Consider the following 15,759-nt stretch of genomic DNA (forward strand, 5'->3'; position numbering starts at 1 on the left):
AAATGGCTTAAAATTTTAATATGTAGGATTTTATAAAGTCTATGGGATTCTTAAGGTTATTTATGTCTTTGCAATGAGTAAGAAAGTAGGGATTGAGGCTTAATAGTGATGTTTTGTGTGTGAAGTTGACAAGGTGTCAATTGTACTGGCTGGTTTTGTGTCAACTTGACACAAGCTGGAGTCACAGTTGAGGAAATGCCTCCATGAGATCTAGCTGTAAGGCATTTTCTCCACCAGTGATCAAGGGGAGAGAGCCCAGCTCATTGTAGGTAGTGCCATCCCTGAGTTGGTAGACTTGGGTTCTATAAAAAACAAGCTGAGCAAGCCAAGGGAAGCAAGCCAGTAAATAACATACCTCTATAGCCTCTGCATCAGCTCCTGCTTTCTGACCTGCTTGAGTTCCAGTCCTGACTTCCTTTGGTGATAAATAGCAATGTGGAAGTGTAAGCTGAATAAACCCTTTCCTCTCCAATGTGCTTCTTGGTCATGATGTTTGTGCAGGAATATAAACCCTGTCTAAGACACCATCCCAATGTGCTTTCGATTCTGATGCTCACCAAGCAATAGTATTCGTAATTAATGAAGTCAATACCAGAATGATTGGGTATTAGTTGGAGAGACTAGACCCTGTGCTTTGAGGAGAATTGTGGAATGTCTTTGGTTCTTATGTTGTATTACTGGACTTTTCTGCTTTGAACTTTTCTTTCTTTCACCCTTATCCACCCTTTTCGTCTACATTTTCAATGCCCTAAACTGAGGTAGGAGAGCAAAAAATGATAGAGGAAAAAGGGAACAATGATATGTTTAGACTACTTCCTGTTGATAAGGTACAAAAAGTTCCTTGGCACAAATTTTGTCTTCAAGTTGAGGTTATTTTATTTATTGTTTTTATATCTTCACATGAGACTGCTTGACAAAATGCCACCAACAGCACCCAAAATAATCCAACCACCAACTAGCCAAATAATCACTACTATTGGGTTTCTAGCATTTTCATAATCTTCTGAAGTCTCTTGAATTCCAGCAGTCACATACTCACAAAAACTATCTGCAGCTGCCAAAACCATGACCCCACTAGAGGACAAGGCAAATTACAGACAGCTACTTTGGACAATCTGAGGCATCCCCATATCCCCAAGCCTGACATTAAAACAAACATATTTTTTTCATATTTCTGTGGTGTTATTGATAAATCCAAAATTCTCACTACAGTGTAGAGATCTCAGCAGGCTTTCCTATGGGCTTTTTTTTTGTGGAAACTTGTAAGCTAAGAATGTTGAAATCAGTGCAGAACACAGAGTCCTGCTTGTGATGCTACAGCTGGACCATTTTTTTTCATTTTAATTTATTTATTTACATCCCAAAAGTGGTCACCCACCGCCACACAGTTCCCCTTCAAAGAGTCCCTCCCTCTATCCCCTTAGAAGGTGGAGCTCCTCCACCCAAACTCCTGAATCCTGTAACCCTGGCATATCAAGTGTCTGCAGCATCAGGAGCATTATCAAGTGTCTCCAAATGACTTCAGACAAGAGAGCTCTATGTGCCACGGCCCCCACTCTAGCCCATGTATGTTTTTTGGTTTGTGTCTTAGGATCAAAGAGGTCTAGGTTAGTTGACATTCTTTGTCTTCCAGTGGAGTTACTATCTCTGGCATGGAATTCAATACTTCCCCCAGTCTTCAATAAGAATCACCAGACTCAGTTCAATATTTGACTATGGGTATCTACATCTGTCTGAGTAAGCTGCTGTATAGAGCCTCTCAGAGTCTCTCTATGTTGCCTCTGCTTCTCAAATTTCTTCTTTCTCCTCTTCCACTTTACCCAACTTTGTTCCTGCCCACTCTCTGTCTAATCATCTATCACCTTGACATCAACCTATAATAGTATTATTAATACTTAATATAGTATTATTTAGTGTAAGTGGTTGGTGATTGCCCAGGAAATGGATCTCAGTTTTGACTGTAAATATTGCTTGACCATTTCTTCACTTTCTGTTCCATCTTTATCCCTCTATTGCTTTTAGAGAAGACTGACTCTTGGGATCCTACCCACTTCCAGGCCTCTTGTGCTTCTAAAAGATTCCTCCTACTCCACACCCTCCAGACAGCTAAAGATTTCCCTTCTTTCTCCCATCCCTCTTGCATACTCTCCTATCTTTGTCCTGATAAATGATCCTGACCCCACATTTTTCTTTCATTTCTTCTCCCATGCAATTTCCTTCATTCTTCTGCCTCTGTACTGGCTGGTTTTCTATCAACTTGACACAAGCTGGAATTATCACAGGGAAGGGAACCTCAGTTGAGAAAATGCCTCCATGAAATTCAACTGTAAGTCATTTTCTCAACTAGAGATCAAGGAATCTCTTATGGGTGGTGCCATCCCTGGACTGGTAGACCTGGGTTCTATAAGAAAGCAAGCTGAGTAAGCCAAAGGAAGCAAGCCAGTAAGTAACATCTGTAGGGAGCCGTTTGTGCTGCACCCAAACATGGTGCCGGCTTCCCGCCGAGAACTCAGCAAACAGAGCTGTTGCCCAGCCAAGAGACTTAATGCGCATGCACCACATAAGTCACAGCCCACCCCCGGGGCACGTGATTGAGCTACAGGAGGATGCACCAATCAGGTAGCAAGACAAGTCTCCTAGGCATGTATAGCAGTGCATTTTCTCCCCCACGTGAGGAGAAGGAGAGGAAGACGGTGGGGAGATTGCGGGAGACCCCACGTGGAGGGATGGCGGAGAGGCACCACGTGGAGAGAGACTCGGTAAAATAGATTGCGGGAGGTCCCGCGTGGACAGAGACTGGACAGAGAGATCGTTCTTGGGGGACCACGCGTGAGAGGCCGTCTAGACAGTAGAACTCGGTAGGGAGTCCCCGACTCAGAGACAAGTTTCCTGCTCATGAAGCCCCTGCTCAAAGTGCTGTTCAATAAAGGTTATCCGCAGAAGAGTTTGTTTTGTTGCACGCCTGTTCCTAGCGGCGGGAAGCGTGGGAGCATGACAAACATCCCTCCATGGCTTCTACATGATCTCCAGCTTTCTGACCTGCCTGAGTTCCAATCCTAACTTCCTTTGGTGATGAACATCAGTGTGGAAGTGTAAGCTGAATAAACCCTTCTCTCCCCAACTTTCTTCTTGGTGATATAGTTGTGCAAGAATACAAGCCATGACTAAGACAGCCCCCTATGATTACTTTGTTCCCCCTTCCATAAGCCCCCTATGATTACTTTGTTCCCCCTTCCAAGCATCCTTATTTGGGCCTTCATTCTTGTTTAACTTATTTAGGTGTCTGGGGTGTATAAAGGACATCCTGTACATTAGAACTAATATCAATTTATCAGTGAGCATAAACCATATATGCCCTTTTGAATGTGGATTAACTCACTCGGGATTTTTTTCTAGATCCATCTATTTGTCTACAAAATTCATGATGTCTTTATTTTAAATACTTTAGGATTATTCTATTGTGAACCATATTTTTTTATTATTTAGAGCATTTTTCTCTCTTACAACTTAATTTTTTTAAAAAAAGAGGAATACAGATATTAAAGACATTTTGGCATAACACTATATGAATATTTTTGACAGTACTTCATTCTTTTAGAGGTTTGATAGCATGCATTGAAATCTCACTAGTTACCATGAGGATAAAGTACATGTAGGACAGAATGTAACATGAAAACAGTTTTCTTGGAGAGTATAGATTAAGCATAATCATCTTTGAATACCAAAAATTGCCAAAAGGCTATATTGCTAGCTCTCAGATTATTAATGATTTAAGGTCCAGATGTATCACACTCTGAGAGGGTACTATACATTAATTCTTTTTCCGTAGAAGGACTGAGGCTTTCATTTTGGGCCTTTGTTTTTCTCAAACTTCATATGGCCTATGAGTTATTTCTGGGGTGTTAAGAGCTTTCTGGGGTTAGTATCCAATTATCAGTGACTGCATATTATGTCTGTTCTTTTGTGACTGGATTACCTCACTCAGGATGATATTCTTTAGATGCATCCATATTCTTAGGAATTTCATAAAGTCATTGTTTCTGATACCTGAGTAGTACTCCATAGTGTAAATATACCACAATTTTTGTATCCATTCATCTACTGAAGAACACCTGGGTTCTTTCCAGGTTCTGGCTATTAGAAATAGGGTTGCTATGAACATTGTGGTGCATGTGCTCTTATTGTATGTGGGAGCATCTCTCAGGTATATGCCCAGAAGTGGAATAACTGGGTCTTCAGGTAGGACTATATCCAATTTTCTGAGGATTGATTTCCAGAGTGGTTGTACCAGTTTACCAAAACACCCAAAAGAAGCCTGACTCCCAGGTTCTCAAACATGCACAGGATCACAGGATCACAGGATCACAGAATCACAGGATCACAGGATCACAGGATCACAGAATCACAGGATCACAGAAGAAGCTTGAATGCCACACTATTGAACACATCACTGAGCACTGGATGGAGTTCTGATATTCTCAAAGTCACAGTTAAGGTCACAACATGTTTCCCAGTACCTAGTGTGACTGGTAACCCCTCAGGAACCATGGAAACATAATCCCCTGCCCAACCAGTGGAAAGGGTTTCTTCAAGCTTGCTCCTGTGCCCAGAGCAAACCCATGGCTCTAGCTCTCCACACACTGCTGCAACAACTGAAGAAAGTTTTTTTTAACGACTTTATTTTACAAAACAAAGATAAATGTACAGATTTTAAACATTTTTTGCTTAAAATTATACTTTTTTGTCAGTACTGCTTTTTCAGACATTGAAATAATTTTTACATAAAACCATGTGAATATATTTTTTTAGTCAGTACTTGATTTTTTTCAAGGGCTTGACAGTATGCATTGAAAACCTAATAGTTACAATAAGCGTAAAGTATATGCAAAACAAAATGCAACATGGAAATAGTCAAGGTCTTCTTGTTTGTAAATATATGTATTTTTTTTGTTTTCTTTATTTCTTGGACTTCATACAGTCTGTGAGTTGTTTCTGGGGGAGTGCAAGCCTCTGGGGTTAGCATCCCACTATCAGTGACTGCATATTATGTCTGTTCTTTTGTGACTGGGTTATCTCATTCAGGATGAAGAAAGTTTTACTCCAAGGAGTTCTAACACACGGGATCTAATATCTCAGGAACACAGGATCCCAGAATCACAGGATCACAAAGACTGTGGGGGAAGGTCTGAGAAAAACAGGATCACAAAAGGGACAGGCTCCAGTCAGGGACAGCAAGAGCAGATACCACTAGAGATAATCAAATGACAAGAAGCAAGCACAAAAATATAAGAAACAGAAACCAAGGCTACCACAGCAAGTACTGCATACCACTTCACACTGAAAAGGCAAGATTCAGATTTAAAATCATATCTCATGATAACGATAAAGGACTTTAGGAAGAGCACAAATAATTCACTTAAAAAATATTGGAGAATACAGGTAAACAGATGTAAGCCATTAAAGTGGAAACACAAATGTCCCTAAAGAATTACAGGAAAATACAACCAAAGAGGTGAAGGAATTGAACAAAATCATTCAGGATCTAAAACTGAAAATAGAAACAGTAAAGAAATCACAAAGGGAAACAGCTGTGGAGATAGAAAACCTAGAAAAGAGATCAGGAGTCATAGATGTAAATAACACCAACAGAATACAAAAGATAAAGGAGAGAATATCAGGTGCAGAAAATGACATAGAAACATTGACAAGATAGTCAAAGAAAATGTGAAATGCAAAAAGCTCCTAAATAAAAAAAAAAAAAACAAGAAATCCAGGACTCAATGAGAAAATTAAACCTAAGAATAATAGCTACTGAAGAGAGCAAAGATTTCCAACAAAATGGGCCAGTAAATATCCTCAAAAATTATAAAATTTCCCTAACCTGAAAGAAGAGATGCCCGTGAACATAAAATAAGCCTACAGAACTTCAAATAGACTAGAGCAGAAAAAACAAGTTCCTCCAATCACATAATAATCAAAACACCATATGAACAAAACAAAGAAACAATATTAAAAGCAATAAGGGTAAAGGGTCAAGTATCATGTACAGGCAGACCTATCAAAATTATAACAGATTATCAGCAGACTTTAAAAGCCAGAAGAAATAGGGCAAATGGCTGACAAGCTCTAAGAAAGCACAAATGCTAGCCCAGACAATTATACCCATCAAAACTATGTAAACATTTATGAAGTAACCAAGAAATTTTATGAGAAAAACAAATTTACACAATATCATACAACAAATTCATCAGTACAAAGGATGATAGAATGAAAGGAAGGAAGAAAACTGCACCATAAAAAAACAAAAAACAAACTCAAAAGAAGACAGCCACACAAACATAAACCTCTAAAAACAAAAATAACAGGAAACAACAATTACTATTCCTTAATATCTCTTACCATCAATGGATTTAATTGCCCAATAAAAAAAAAAGAAACTAACAGACTGGATACATGAAGATTTCCCACCATTTAGCTGCATACAGAAAATATGTCACCTCAGTGACAAAGACAAACACTACTTCACATTAAGGGACTGGAAGAAATATCTTCCAAACCAATGATTCTGAGAAACGAGCTGGAGTAGCCATTCTTTTTTATTTTTAATTGAAGAACTTTATTTTTAAAAACAAAGATAAATGTACAAATTTTAAGCATTTTTGCATATTAAAATATATTTTTGTCATTGCTTGGCTTTAGTTTTAAGCATTGATAGTGTGCATTAAGATCTTACTAGTTACAATTAGCATAAAGTACATGTAAAACAGGATGTATCCCAGAATTAGTAAAAGTTTTCTTGGTGTGTAAGGAGTAAACATAACGTTTTTTTCTTTTCTTTTCTTTTTCTCGTTTCTTGAACTTCACAAAGTCAATAAGTTGTTTCTGGGGGTGATCAGAGCTTTCTGGGGTTAGTTTCCAATTATCAGTGACTGCATATTATGTCTGGTTTTTTTGTGGCTGGATTATCTCACTCAGAATGATATTCCCTAGATGCATCCATTTTATTAAGAATTTCATAAATTCATTGTTTCTGAGAGCTGAGTAGTACTCCATTGTATAAATGCAAAACAATTTTTGTATCCATTCAAGCACTGAAGGACATCTAGGTACATTCCAGCTTCTGGCTATTATAAATAGAGCTGCTATAAACATTGTGGTGTGTGTGTGTTGTAGTATGTTGGACATATAAGGGTAAATGCCCAGAAGTGGAATAACTGGGTTGTCAGGTAGTACTATGTCCAATTTTCTGAGAAATCACCAGACTGATTTCCAGAATGATTCTAACAGTTTACAACCCCACCAATAGTGGAGAAGTGTTCCTTTTTCTCCACAGCCTCGCCAGTATCTCCTGTCATCTGAGTTTTGGATCTTGGCCATTCTGACTGCTGTGAGGGAAAATCTCAGGGTTGTTTTGATTTGCATTTCCCTGATGGCTAATGATGTTGAGCAATTCCTTAGATGCTTCTCAACCATTCGATATTCCTCAATTGAAAATTTTTGTTTAGCTCTGTACCACATTTTTAATAGGATTGTTTGATTCTACGGTGTCTAGATTCTTGAGTTCTTTGTATATCTTGGACATTAGGTGTTTACCTGCTGGGGGGTTGGTAAAGATCTTCTCCCACTCTGTTGGCTGCCATTTTGTTTTCTTGACAGTATCCTTAGTCTTACAGAAATTTTGCAATCTCATTAAGTCCCATTTGTCAATCTTTGACCTTATAACATGAGCCATTGGTGTACTGTTCAGGAAATTTTCTCCTGTACCGATGTGTTCTAAAGTTTTCCCTACTTTCTCATCTAATAGTTTCAGTGTACCTGGGTTAATGTGGAGATCTTTGATCCACTTGCACTTGAACTTTGTAAAAGGAGATAAGAAAGGGTCTATTTTCATTCGTCTGTGTGCTCAGTGCCAGTTGGACCAACACCATTTGTTGAAGAGGCTATCCTTGTTCAATTGAATGTTTACAGCTCCTTTGTCAAAAATTAGGTGACCATATATGTGAGGGCTCATTTCTGGATCTTCTATTCTATTCCATTGACCCACATGCCTATTTCTATACCAGTACCATGCAGTTTTTACCACAATTGACTTGTAATATAGCTTGAGATCAGGGATAGTGATTTCCACAGATGTGTTCTTGTTGTTGAGGATGGATTTAACTATTCTAGTTCTTTTGTTATTCCAAATGAAATTACACATTGTTCTTTCCAACCCAATGAAGAATTGGGTTGTTATTTGATGGGGATTGCATTGAATCTGTAGATTGCTTTTGGTAAGATGGCCATTTTTAAAATATTGATCCTTCGAATCAATGAGAATGGGAGATCTTTCCATTGTATGAGATCTTCCTTGATTTCCTTCATTAGAGGTTTGAAGTTCTTGTTATTTGGGTATTTCACTTGATCAGTTAGAGTCACACCAACGTATTTTCTATTATTTGTGACTATTGTGAAGGGTATCTTTTCCCTAATTTCTTTCTCCACATGTTTGTACTTTGAGTAGAGGAAGGCTACTGATTTGTTTGAGTTAAGTTTATATTCAGCCACTTTGCTGAACTTGTTTATCAGACGTAGAGATTCTCAGGATGAATTTGTGGGGTCACTTAAGTACACTATCATGTCATCAGAAATTGTGACCTTTTTATTTCTTCCTTTCCGATTGTATTCCTTTGATTTCCTTTTGCTGTCTAATTACTCCAGCCAGGACTTCTAGTACTGTTTTCATTAGTATGGGGGAGAATGCACAGTCTTGTCTAGTCCCTGATTTTAGTAGGATTGCTTCAACTTTCCCACCATTAATTTTGATGTTGGTTGTTAGTTTGCTACATATTTCTTTTATTATGTTGACGTATGGGCCTTGGATTTCTGTTTTTTCCAAGACTTTTAACATGAAGGGGTGTTAAATTTTGTCAAATGCTTTCTCAGCATCTACTGAGATGACCATGTGATTTTTTTCATTGAGTTTGTTTATATGGTGGATTACATTGATGGATTTCCATATATTAAACCATCCCTGCATCCCATGGATGAAGCCTACTTGATCATGGTCAATGATTGTTTTAATATGTTCTTGGATTCGGTTTGCAAGGATTTTGTTGAGTATTTTTCTATCAATGTTCATAATTGATATTGTTCTGAAGTTCTCTTTCATTTTAGGGTCTTTGTGTTGTTTATGAACAATTGTTATTGTACCATCAAAATGTGGTAGGTAGTTTTCCATCTGATCTATTTTTTGGAATAGTTTGGAGAGTATTGGTATTATGTTGTCGATAAATGACTGATAAAATTCTGCGCTGAACCCATCCTGACCTGGGATGTTTTTTGGTTGGGAGGATTTTGATGACTGCCTCTATTTCTTTAGGTGTTATGGGATCATTTAGATGGTTTACCTGGTTCAGGTTTAACTTTAGTGTAGGGTATCAGTCTATAAATTTATCCATTTCCTCCAGATTTTCCAGCTTTCTTGAGTATAGGCTTTTGTACTAGGATCTGATGATTTCTTGAATTTCCTCAGTTTCAGTTGTTATTTTTCCCCTTTCTTTGCTGATTTTGTTAATTTGGATAATTCCTCTTTGCCATCTAGTTAGTCTGGCTAAGGGTTTATCAATCTTGTTAATTTTCTTAAAGAACCAGCTCTGGGTTTTGTTAATTCTTTGAATGGTTCATTTTGTTTCTATTTGGTCTATTTCTACCCTAAGTTTGATGCCTTCTACTCTTCTTGGGTGAATCTGCTTCCTTTTGTTCTAGAACTTTCAGCTGTGCTGTCAAGTTGATGGTGTATGCTCCCTCCAGTATCTTTTGAGAAACACTCAAAGCTATGAGTTTTCCTCTCAGTACTGCTTTCATTAAATCCCATGGGTTTGGGTATGTTGTGTTTTTGTTTTCATTGAATTCTAGAAAATCCTTAATTTCTTGATTTTTTTCTTTGACTCTGCTATTGTTTAATAGAGCATTGTTTATTCTCTATGTGTATATGGGTTTTTGTTGTCTTTGTTATTAACAACCAGCCTTATACTGTGGTGATCTAAAAGGATGCATGGGAGTAGTTAAAATTTGTTATATCTATTTAGGCTCATTTTGTGACCAATTATGTGGTCAATTTTTGAGAAGGTGCCATGAGGTGCTGAGAAGAGCGAGTATTCCTTTGTTTTAGGATGATATGTTCTGTAGATATCTATTAATGCCAGTTGATTCATAACCTCTGCTAGTTTTATACTGTCCTTGTTCAGTTTTTGTTTCCATCATCTGTCCCTTGGTGAGAGTGTGGTATTGAGGTCTCCCACTATTATTGTATGGGGTTTAATAGATTTTTAGATCTTTATTAGGGTTCATTTATGAATATGGGTGCTTCTGTATTTGAAGCATATATGTTAAGGATTGAGAGTTCTTCCTGACAAATTTCCCATGTAATGAGTAAAAAGTATTCTTCCTTATATTTTTTGATAACATTTAGTTGAAAATCTACTTTATTCAATATTAGAATGGATACTCCAGCTTGCATCTTGGGCTGTTTGCTTGGAAAATTTTTTCCAAAACTTTTACTCTGATATAGTGTCTGTCTTTGTTTATGACATGAGTATCCTGTATGCAGCACAATGCAGGGTTTTGTTTATGTATCCAGTCTGATAGCCTATATCTTTTTATTAAGGAATGAGTCCATCTATATTAACAGATGTCAAGGAATAGTTGTTGCTGTTTCCTGCTATTTTTGCTTTTAGAGGTAGAATTGTGCCTCTATGTCATTCTTCTTTTGGTTTTCTTGCTTAGGAGTTTTCTGGTTTTTACTAGGATGTAGTTCCCCTCACTGTATTGGGTTTTCCAACTATAATTCATTGTAGTGATGTGTTTATGTTCAGATATTGTGTAAATTTTGTTTTGTCTTGGAATATGTTAGTCTCTCTTCCTCTATGGTGATTGAGAGTTTTGCTGGGTATAGCAGCTTGGGATGGCACTTGTGCTCTCTTAGGGTCTGCATGATATCTGTCCAGGCTCTTCTAGGTTTCATAGTCTCAGTTGAGAAGTCAGGTGTGATTCTGATTGGTCTGCCTTTATATGTTACTGATCTTTTTCCCTTACTATTTTTAGTATTCTTTCTTTGCTTTGGGTACTTGAAGTTTTGACTATTATGTGTTGGGAGAAATTTCTTTTCTGATCCAATCCATTTTGAGTTTGGTAGGCTTGTTTTATGCTCATGGTCATCTCATTCTTAAGGGTAGGGAAGTATTCTTCTATGATTTTGTTAAAGATATTTACTGTGCCTCTTAGTTGATATTCTTCGCCCTCTTCTATTCCTATTATCCTTAGGTTTGTTCTTCTCATTGTGTCCTGGATCTCCTGGAAATTTGGGTTAGGAGCTTTTTGGTTTTTGCATCTTCTCTGACTGTTTTGTCTATGTTTTCAATGGTGTCTTCAGTCCCTGAGATTCTCTCTTCCATCTCTTGTAGTCTATTGGAAATGCTTGCATCTGTGACTCCTAATTACTTTTTTAGCTTTTCTATCTCTAGGGTTGTCTCTTTTAGTGTTTTCTTTATTGTGCCCATTTCTGTTTTAAAGTTCTTCTTCCATTTCTTCATCTCTTTGGTTATGTTTTCTTCTAGTTCTTTGAGTTCTGTGAGTGTTTCTCATGTTTCCTCTTTAAAAGCTTCTAATTCTTTATGCTTTTCCTCCCGTTCTTGTTTAAGAATCTCCATATCAACTTGAGGTATGATTTTGGATCTGAGTCTTCTTTTTCTGGAGTGTTTGGCATTTTGCTGTTTGCTGTGATGGGAGAGCTGGTTTCTGGTGTTGCCAGGTTGTCTTGGTTTCCCTGGGGTACATTCTGTTGCTTTCCTCTTACCATCTTGTTGTCTGTGTTTATACATGGTCTTGTTGTCAGTGATTGGTTCTAGCCTCTCCCTTGTACCTGTCTTGTATCCCTGGAACTCCTGCTCCCTGGCTACTCAGAATGCCTTCTCACCAGGCCTGTGTCCCTGGATCTCTGCTATTCCTGGTGTTGGATGGTCTTAGTGCCTGTTCTGCACCTGAAAGCGTCTGGCTGGGAACAGCCCAATGCCTGGTTACTGTTTCCCTTAACCAAGCATAGAGGGAGGACGTACTTTCTGCACACTTGACAGAAATCTCTCTGTACCCCAGCTATTTGGAATGCCTTCTCACCCACCTGTGTTCTTGGATCTCCCTGGAGTAGCTATTCTAACATCACATTAAATCAACGTTTACCCAAAAGTTACCAAAAAAGGATACTTTTCAGAGAAAAATAAACCAAGATGAACACAACACACAATTCTGAACATCTATGCTCCAAATGCACAGGCACTTACATTCATAAAAGACAGTTTACTAAACCACAAAGCACAATGCACCTCACACAATAATAGTGGGAAATTTCAATATGCTACTCACAGCAATAGACAGATCATGGAAACTAAAAAGAGACACAGTGAAACTAACAGATGTAATGAATCAAAAGGATTTAACATAGATCTATAGAACATTTCACACTAAAGCAAAAACAAAATGTTTCTTCTGCTTAGCAGATCATGGTACTTTCTTCAAGTTCCATTTTCTTCAAAAATGACCTCATGGTAAGTCACAAAACAGGCCTCAACATGTAGATGATATAATTTTATTCCACACATTAGATCACCACAGACAAAGGCTTTTCTTCAATAACAACAACAACAGAAAGCAGACATACACAAAGAAGCTGAATAGCACTCTACACAAATATAACTTGGTCAAGGAAGAAATGAAGAAATTAAAGACTTTAAAATTTAATGAAAATGAATGTACAATATATGAACATTTTTGGACACAATGAAAGCAGTGCTAAGAGTAAAACTCATAGCTTTTAGGGCATCCAAAAAGAACCTTGAGAGAGCATACACTAGCAGCTTGACTGCACTTCTAAAAACACTAGAACAAAAAGAAGCAAATACAACCAAGAGGAGTAGATAGCAGGAAATAGTGAAACTCAGAGCTGAAATCAACAAAGTAGAAATGATAAGAACTATACAAAGAATCAACAAAAGCAGGAGCTGAGTCTTTAAAAAATCAAAGAGATAAATAAACCCTCAGCCAGACTAAACAGAGGGCACAGAAGCAGTATGCAAATTAACAAAATCAGAAATGAAAAGGAAGATGTAGTAACAGAAAATGAGGAATTTCAAAAAAAATATCAGATCCTACTACAAAAGCCTGCACTCAACAAAACTAGAAAATTTGAGTGAAATGGACACTATTCTACACAGATGCTATGGAACCAAAGTTAAATCAGGATTAGATAAACCACTTAAACAATTCCATAACCCCTTAAACTGAGAAGCAGTCCTTAAAAGTCTCCCAAACAAACAAACCACAAAGGACCAGATGGGGCAGAATTTTATCAGACCTTAAAAGAAGACAAAATAATAATACTTTCAAATTACTTCACAAAATAGAAACAGAAGAAACACTATTCATTATCAGAGCTTATGCTCTAAGATCAAGAATCAACAAATGGAACCTCATAAAATACAAAGATTCTATAAAGCAAAGGAAACTGTCAGTAGGACAAAACAGGAAGCAACAAAGTGCGAAAAGATCTTTACCAGTCTTACATTTGAGAGAGGGTTAATATCTAATGTATATAAAGAACCCCAGAATTTAGACTCCAGGAAATCAAATAATACTATTAAAAATGGGTTCAAAGCTAAACAAATAATTCAACTAAGGAATACCGAGTGGTTGAGAACCACCTAAAAAATAATGCTCAACATCCTTTTTTTTTTTAATGTCAAGACTTTTAATGAACTCTTTTTACCATCAAAAACTAAACTCACATATATACCAATAGTTTGATGTTATATATATGAAATAACAAGTAAAGCAATCATTTGCTTTTCTGCTAGAAACAATGATGTTTTAAAAGTAATTTGAATTCAAATATATGAGATACTCTTGAGAAAAGCAAACTTTTTAATAGTTTTACAAAAATAATCCTTTTTTGAACATGCTGAATACGGTGGGAAGTTTTCTTTCACAAGATCAGGAAGCCTCAGAATGTCACAATGATAGGAAAAGACTTACACACCCATCCCTCCCATTTCCATTACCAATAGACAAGTAAGATAAACATCAGAAAAATGAAGCTGGACGGGTCAACACAAGAATCATATACATCTTTTATTACCTAAGCCAGCCAATTCTCAGATTTAGTGTGCAGATTTAGAATCATAAAGAACACTTAAAAAAAGTTTGTTTCTAGACACTGCACTGAGGACAAACCCAGTTTTGAAATGTAAAAAGCCTACAGATACTTTCCTACTTGTTTAATTACTAGAACCAGTTATTCAAGCCTGATCCATTACCTAAACCATTAAAAAAAATTTTTCTAAATTTTTCCTCATCTAAATTTATGTCATTTACCCTATGATATCAAGTTTATCACTTAAGATCTGTGGCCAAGTATTCTCCCACACATAAAACTCCATAGAGCAACGTGAAAACAGTTTATATACACTATTATTAGTTTGCTATTCTGAAACAGGCCTAGCACAGAGGAAAGTCTCTAGTTCATAAAGCCAGGCAGAGTGTCATATGCCTATAATCCCAGCACTCAAGAGGAAGCTGAGGCTAAAGGATGAATATGAGGTCAATTTGAGCTACATAAAACCTTGGCCTCCTGACCTTCCCTGCAAGACCACCCTCCAACACACACACACACACACACACACACACACACACACACACACACACACACACACCTAGTTTAATCACTTTTAAAATTTTAATTTGCACAAAAGAAATGCAAATACAAACAACCCTGAGATTCCACTTCACACCAGTGAGAATGGCTAAGATCAAAAACTCAGATGATTTTGAGGATGTGAAGAAAGAGGAATACTCCATTGTTGCTGTTACTGCCATATGGCACAGCCACTCTGGAAATCATTCTGGCAGTTCCTCAGAAAACTGGATATAGTACTACCTGAAGACCCAGCTTTTTCACTCCTGGGTATATACCCAGAAGATGCTCCAACATATAACAAGGACCCATGCTCTACTATGTCCATACCAGTCATTTTTATAATAGCCAGAAACTGGAAAGAACCCAGATTTCTTTCAACAGAGGAATGGATACAGAAAATGTGGTACATTTATACAGCGGAATACTACTCATCTACTAAAAAAAATGACTTCATGAAATTCCTAGGCAAATGGATGGAACTAGAAAATATCATTCTCTTTAAGGAAACCCAATCACAAAAGAGACACATGGCATGCACTCACAGATAAGTGGGTATTACCCAAAATCTCAGAATACCTAAGATATAATTCATAAACTACATGAAGCTCAAGAAGAAGAAAGAGAAAATTATAGATGCTTCAGTCATTTTTAGAGGGGGGACAAAAAGATTCCCCAACATATAACAAGGACACATGTTCCACCATGTTTATAGCAGCCTTAATTATAATAGTCAGATGTCCTTCAACAGAAGAATGGATATAGAAATCATGGCACATTTACACAATTGAATACAACTCAGCTATTAAAAACAACTTCATGAAATTCCAAAAAATTTTAAAAAATGGATGAAACGAGAAGCTACCATTCTGAATTAACCCAGTCACAAAAGAACACACATGGTTTGTACTCATAAGTGTATAGCATCCCCAAAAGCTCATAATAACGAAGAAACAATTTACAGAAACTATGAAGCTCAAAGAGACGGAAGGCCAGAATGTGGATGCCTCATTTCTTCTTAGAAGGGAGAACAAAAC

Source organism: Micromys minutus (assembly GCF_963924665.1).
Source record: "Micromys minutus genome assembly, chromosome: 18".
NCBI classification, from domain to species: domain Eukaryota; kingdom Metazoa; phylum Chordata; class Mammalia; order Rodentia; family Muridae; genus Micromys; species Micromys minutus.